Here is a 7,596-nt window from a genome sequence, read left to right as displayed (position 1 = left end):
CCCGCTTTCTAAAGTCAAGACATGACCATCGTAAGCCTTTTGAGGGATCCAGGACTGCATCGGCAGCCCGGCCGATAATACCAGCATCATTATTATTTTTATATATATTATGTTTTTATATTACCTTAATTTTTCTCTAACAAAATTTTAGTTATATTTCGCCTATGACAGAAAGCCCGTAAAGTTTGTGTAACATCTATACTTATCTTAGAAACTTTTTAAAAGCGGTTATCATTAAACTCTTTAACTTCTCTTAAAGAAAGAGTAAAATATTAAATTCGAATACCATTCTTCACATAAACGCACACGAAAGTGGAAAACTTAAATTTTTAGTATCAAACTCAGCATTTGATTCAGCAGTATACTCGTCCTCAAAACGTAGAACAAATTTGTAGTATACTAAATTGAAAGGTAAAAGATACCAACATAAATTCTCTTTTATTTTAGATATTGGTTGATGGAATTTTTATTTTGAAAAGGATTTCATGTAACTGACTGCCTCTCTGTACCTTTCTGAAAATTCAATTTTGAAACATCAATTTTTGCCACTTTCTCATATAAATCTGCTCTTACTTCACCAATAACACGGATAATTTTGGAGAATGTGGTCATTGAGAGAGTTAATGGTTTATTGAAGTAAGTCAATGCTCCTATATAACTCCAAAGCAAATAATTGAAGATAGCTACACCGCATGACTTTCGTGGCCAGCTTGCAAAGACATCTTTGGAAACTACACGTTCATTGAACTTTTCTTCCAATGAATTGATTTTTTCACGAAATGTACAGCACGTTGCACCATATTGTTGAAGTCTCATATCGCCCAAATCGAAATCATGTACTTTTTGCCGAAAAGAATCACCTGTCATGTTTTTCTTGCCTTTTTCATTGATTTTACTTGCGATGCCGTTGTCATGTTCAAAAATGATATTGTTAGCCCGCGAACCACGCCCAAAATTAACTTTTGTTTACGTTAAAGTCTTTAGAGACATCAGAGAAGTTTTCTTTACGCTAAAGAGGCAATAATCCTTATTTATAAAGTCATTTAGCCAAATATGAGTTTCATGACACTTGCACGAAACATTACAGCGGGTTCATTGTTTTCGTAGTAACTCTTAATGCTATAAAACCATGAATGCGTTGCATTTCACAAACAACAAAAAAAAGAAAAACATAATCGAAAAAAATTTGATCCAAATGTTAATCAGAAATGTGTTTTATCTATGGAACTTTATAATGGATAATCCTGTATATCTATCCATTTCCCGCTTGGCATATTCAAATATTGCGAGGAAATAAAACCTTGCCTCAAATCCATTCTAACTTTCTATCATAAAACAGTGTGTTTTATGTACGTGTACACATCTATATAGACAGTTTGCTATTAGTTTTTCATTCATACTCTTCGCGTCATTAAATCAAATTTAATAAAAAATACATTTTTTATATGTTTAGAGGAAATCTTTAACTTTACAGATTTCTTATGAAATCGTATAACGCAAACTACAATAAAAGATTTCTTTTTTCTTTTCCAAATTCTTGTATATCAAAAAAAAATGGTAAATGTGTGTGCTTGGTCTAAATTATATATATATATATTAAATTACTGAATATAAATAAAAGGAACACACATTTAATAAAACATACATACAAACATACATACATAACATACAAAAAAAAACTTATTGCATTGAAATTAAAAGGAGTTCTCTCAACCTATTCATTAAAAAAGAGATATTAATATTTGCGCTTTGTTTATTTATTTATTTTTTTCTTTTTGCAACATACTTACCATATATCATAAGAGCTATGAGCATTACTAAATTAAAAATTATAACAAAATTAAATAGAAATAAGTTCGTTAGAAATAAAAAATTGTTTTTTTGGCATTTTTATGCTTACCACCGAAAACTTCCGTCATATTCGTTCTGTTAAAACGTTTGCAACACTGTAAACTATGTATATTCATGTTTGCCCGGGCTGCGTATTTCACTGTCCATTTTTCCGACTATGTAATAACCGTCAAGGCACATTCTCCCGGAGGGAAAAATGAACACATTGACTTCATATTTGCCAGCAATACCGGAAGTTCTTGTATGTCGATTAATATTGAAAATGGTCCGAATTTAGTCAGACAACGAGCTTAAATATAACATAGACTGAAAAAACTGGTGCCATCCTTCTTTTTTACTCATTACTCATGAGCGACAACAGATAGAATGGCAAAGATGTTGCCGTATATTCTATGGCTAAACCTACGATAATTGAACGAAAGTAGAAAAAATGGTCTACGCACCTCAAACATTATAGAATGCCGAAATTTAATGTTTTTTTTTTTTTTTTTTTAACATAAAAATGGTAGGCTTTCAAATATAATAAGCGCATAAATAAGTTCCCTGTGTGAGCTCTATAAAACATGCGTTAATTTCCTTCATACGGGATATTGTATAGGTTAAACCTTGGTATTTGTATAATATGATATGATATAAGAATCAAAGGTTTATAAGCTGTTTTTCAGTGTATATCAAAGTAAAAGGAGAGAGGTATTAAAAAACAGCACTGCATATGATCAGTATGGCTTGGGGTTAGTATGCGGTAAGCTATAAAAAGAGTTAGAAAATGGTCTACAAAACCCTGTCCAAAAAGTTTTAATCTTGAGGATGATGAACGTTCGCATACAACTCTCTGTAGTTTGCAAAGCCATCCAGGAAGTGAATTTCATCGTAAGCTTTTTTGGGAAGCTTTTCCGAGTGCAGCGTATTCTCCAGATCTGTCTCCTGCTGATCACCGCTAGTTCAGATCGATGCCGTCATATTTAGGATAACAGCGGCTTTGCAAACTTGAACACATGTGAATATGGATCGTTGACTATTTCGCCTCGGCACCACGAGGATTTTACTGTTAAGGCGTCCCTAAGCCATCCCATAAGAAGCAAAAAAATAATTGGTGGTATATGTGAATATTTCGTTTATTAAGCTTTGTAACAAATATGCTTTAAATAAATTTCAATTTTATTAAATATAATAAAACTTAAATATAAATAAAACTTAATAATGTGCAAATCACAGCCACTACACGATTATAATGAAAGTCTTCTGAAAGCTTAATCATAATTCCTCTTTTCACATTACTAAAAATATGTAAGGTATTTTATCGATCCCTCCTGTTACATCTTTATGTATCACAAAAGTATGACACATGTAATATACCCTCTGCGGTGGATCTGAATATAATAATGCGCGGCAATATATCAATGATCAAATAATTTCATTTCAACACTTTGACACATCCATAGCTACTCATCTAATTCAGTATTCCAAATTCACAATTGCTTAAAATTATTATCAAAATACACTTTCAAAAATCCAATTCTGTGACTTTTAGATTTTCAACAACACTTACTTAGACAAATGACAAGAAATGGAAACAAATCACGATGAATAATATTACTCTACGAGTCTAAAATGTAATTCTCAAGACTCTAAACGAAATTATATAAGTCTGTAACAAGCATATAATACTCTTTTCCCTGTAAAGAAAAAATAAATATCATCAAATATCATCATTTAACTCAATTTTAAAGAAATGACGCACGAGAATGGAAATTTTTTTATTGTTTATAAACGTATCCGGTAACTGAACTTGACCACTTGTAAGTCAAACGTTTAGTTGAAAATGGAGCACTATTATTTCAAAATATTTATTTATGTACAGGATTGGCGATATGTCAAAATGTTTTTCTATTTTAAATTCGTAGCAATTCCAAGCATCTTTGTGAATGAGAGGTGAACGTTTAAAAATTTAATTTTTTGCCAGCAAAATGAAGATTGTTTGTAGCGAAGCTTAGTTTTTTAATAACCAATAAATTAACATTAGAACTGCCAGTTGGATCGCTAGGCCCTTAATATATAATATAAACTGAGACCATCTCGAAAAAATACCAACAATTTTTTTATATTTTTCCTTGCACGTTCCGATCCCGTGAAGATATTTCTGAAAAACCGTCACCCAAATATTTGTCAAGACAATTCCCATTTTCAGTTTAAAATCCTTTTACTAATGCGGTTAAACAGTGTGTCAAATTGGCCCGCTTTTGTTAACATAAATATACGTTCAATGACGGTAGTTGCAACGTTAAAAGACACGTCATATCCTCACTTGATCTAAAGATAATTGAAGAGTTCTACACACAGAATAAGTTTTCAGAGTATAATGTAAAGTTTTTTATGCATAAAAGAAAAATGTAAAACACTAATCATTTTTATGATACTTTGCTTTGAAATTAGATATTAACAACAAATTTTAGTTTACTCTTAAAAATAGGCAAAGTGTTCTGGCATTTTCTGAAAAGCACTTTACACACATTACTAATGGAAAATCTAAAATCACTGTATGGCTAACATTAGTCTCGTGAATCCTTACCAAATTTTATGAAATTAATGACAAGCATGTCGGATTGATTCTCGTTTTTCGTATGTAGTCGCGCGCTATCAGTAGGTAGGCTTTTAATTATGTAATGTACCTTAGAGCCTAATAACGAATATTTCGTATTGTCCGCAAAAAATTTTTATTATATTTAACTAAAGATATTATGATATTATCTGCTTCTCATAAACGTGGTATTGATCCGTAGCCGATAAAGACCTATTTCAGTCCATTCTTCAAAATCGTAAAAAAGTGTTCCTATTTTATTATATATATATATATATATATATATATATATATATATATATATTTATAAATTCATGTACTCTCGACCACATCTGTTGTAAGAGTATATTAAGTTTGTGCGGATGTATGCAACGTCCAGAAGACGGGTCTATCACCTTTTATTACACTCATGAATTCAGAATCATTTTCATTGATTCGGAGTTATTATCTGATTCGAGGTAAGTTTGTCCGTCCGTCCTACTATCTAATTTTTTGTGTTCTATCTGAAGGTAACAATTTTAAAAATATTTTGTTTAATTTTGGTACGCCAACGTGTTCTGGCCCAATAACGAATGCTATTAAAAGTATCTTGGACCGGACCACTTTTTCGACCACTCTCCATATAAACCCTCACTTGTGAAAAGCCATTGTATGAATAATTTTATTAAACGAAGCGGTGTAGGATGGTTAATAAAAGACCGCGTCCCAATATAGTATTGTCACTTACCTTGTTATTATTTGGAAGTTAAAAATGAAAAAGCAACTTTATTTTTATAAAGCAACTGAACATGTTGCAAAAACTATGTGGTAAAAATTTTCCAAATTTATGTATATATGTCTCACTGTGCCACAATTCATCACAAAGAAGAGGTAAAAATATTAATTTTGTCATGTTTTTTTGACAGACTGATTTGCTAGCAATTACATTCTGTGTCGGACAAACGAATAGTCCGGCGAAGACGAGGTTTTTACTTACATTTACAGTTGAGATAAATAAGTAAAATTTAACTCAGAATTTATTAAAACAGTTACAGGTATCAGTTTTGAATATTTAAAACTTGAGATTTTGAATATAAGCAAAGAGTTTACATATATCTCGTTACATTTTTATCAATGAAATCCTTTTTTTTGTTACAATTAGCGGAAAACGTGCTGTTATGGGTAATAGGGTCAAACTTTAAGCCGATTGCAAGTGCATCTGTTACTTTTTAGTTTTTTTTTATTTAATGTTTGAAGTTTCGTTTTCGATTCATTTTCGTTACTACAAATTTTTAATCTTATTGTATATGTATAAGCAAGTTATCTTAAATCACTTCGACTGGGAAGTTTTGTTTTGCTTGCTTAATTCGATTAAGTATGAATAATTTTATTTTTTAGACATTTTTTTTATGTTGCATTTTGTTTATTTTTTTTTCGTTTTTTTTTTTGGATTTATTTTCTTTTTTTTTGTTTTATTACATAGAAGCTATTCACAAATCTTGCATCTTATCCTTAAGTAGTTGTTAAATTATTTACGAATTAGTTTGTTTTTTTTTTTTTATATATATAAAAATATACCTCTTCATTTTTGGTTATTTGCTTCTTTGATTTTTACGCACAGTAATATACAATAATTTTAATAACTACGTAATGCGAGAATAGCAACATGACTAAGACCACTTTACATATTTTATCATTTATGATATCTTTGAATAATGTTAAAAAGCTAATAAAATCAATAAAATCTTTCCGTTCCGTGAGGTTAAAACACCGCCACGTCTTAAAGGAAACTGCGGAACAGCCAATGCATTGGTAATAGCTAGCAGTAAAGTAAAAATACAACAATACACATGTGCTTTGTCGTTAATTGTGAATGAAAATTGTGCTGACAGTAAACAAAACAGACAAGTATGCGTACATATACGCTTCTGCCTACACCCTCCGTTCAGCAAATAATTATTATTTCGTTTTCGATATAATTTTACAGCTATGTTAAAAGGATTATTTGTGCGTACAGAAAAGTATTAAGAACATCGTCACAAATTATTATTCATTTTTAACAGAAGAAAACAGTAGAAGCAATATGTTGCTTCATATAACCTAAGAAGAGAAGAAGAGAGAGATTGTTAAGAGAGAAGTATTCAATCTCTTCGATATAACAGCGCATGCTTTCGTTTTTAACAGTTAATGTGGATTCTATTTCATATTACATATAAATATTATATGAAAAAGATTCAACAGCATCTTATATCAAATTGGCGGCAAAGAAGCTCTACATTAATACGTATACCTAGATAAGTTAATAGTGAAGAAAAATATTTTGGCAATAGAATATTGTCGGTTTAAAAAGAAACGAACTTAAATAGCGAAACGGTAAACGAAAAAATCATCTAAATTAATTGTTAAATGTACATATGATATATATATTCCCTTAATTTATTAGATCCGTTCATAGAAAATATTTGCACGTAGCGCATTCGATCGAGTATTGTGTTCTTGAAAATAAAAAAGTTTGGAAGCAACTTAGTATTTTACTACTATATGCCTGTATGCTAATCTTTTCGTCTATTTTTGACTTTTTCCATGCGTTTACCCATCCATCTTTGCAATCTTTCTCTCCATCCGTATGGCGTACTCATATGCTGTCTCTGCTCCATAAAAAATTTTTAACAATAAGAATAATGTCCTTGATTTAAATATTCCTTTAATAAACCAACAACAAAAACCAGCATCAGGTTTCAGTATGTGAAAAGATTCCGATATCTAACTTTTTTAAGAATGTTTTTAAGCGAACAAGAAAGCATACAAGTTTGGCAACTCTGCGTTCGTGTTGTAGTCGCGTTTTGATTTTTTGCAAGAAACATTCCAACTTCCTAGTGTATTTCTTAGCTTTTTGGTTTTATTTTTGTCTAAATTATAAAAATCTTTAAAAGAATAAAGTGTGAGTTTAAATTATATGAATTATATTAATCTTTTATGCGAAAAATTCATTTTGGTTTTGTGCAATCAACAATTAGAACTCTTGGTAAAAGTCTCCCTCTTTTTCTGTCAATTTTTGTTTACAGTTGCTTTAGCTAACTTGTCACGAAAGTGAGAAGTTTGGTATAATTCGCTGGAAATTTGTGCCGTGGAATTTTTTAGTTTTTTGTCCTTTTTTTTTCTTCGTAATCTCCTTTTGTTGTTTACGC

This window comes from Glossina fuscipes, unplaced genomic scaffold (genome assembly GCF_014805625.2).
Source record: "Glossina fuscipes isolate IAEA_lab_2018 unplaced genomic scaffold, Yale_Gfus_2 173, whole genome shotgun sequence".
In the NCBI taxonomy this organism is placed as follows: domain Eukaryota; kingdom Metazoa; phylum Arthropoda; class Insecta; order Diptera; family Glossinidae; genus Glossina; species Glossina fuscipes.
The sequence above is the reverse complement of the archived record's forward strand: the minus strand, read 5'-3'. Positions refer to the sequence as shown.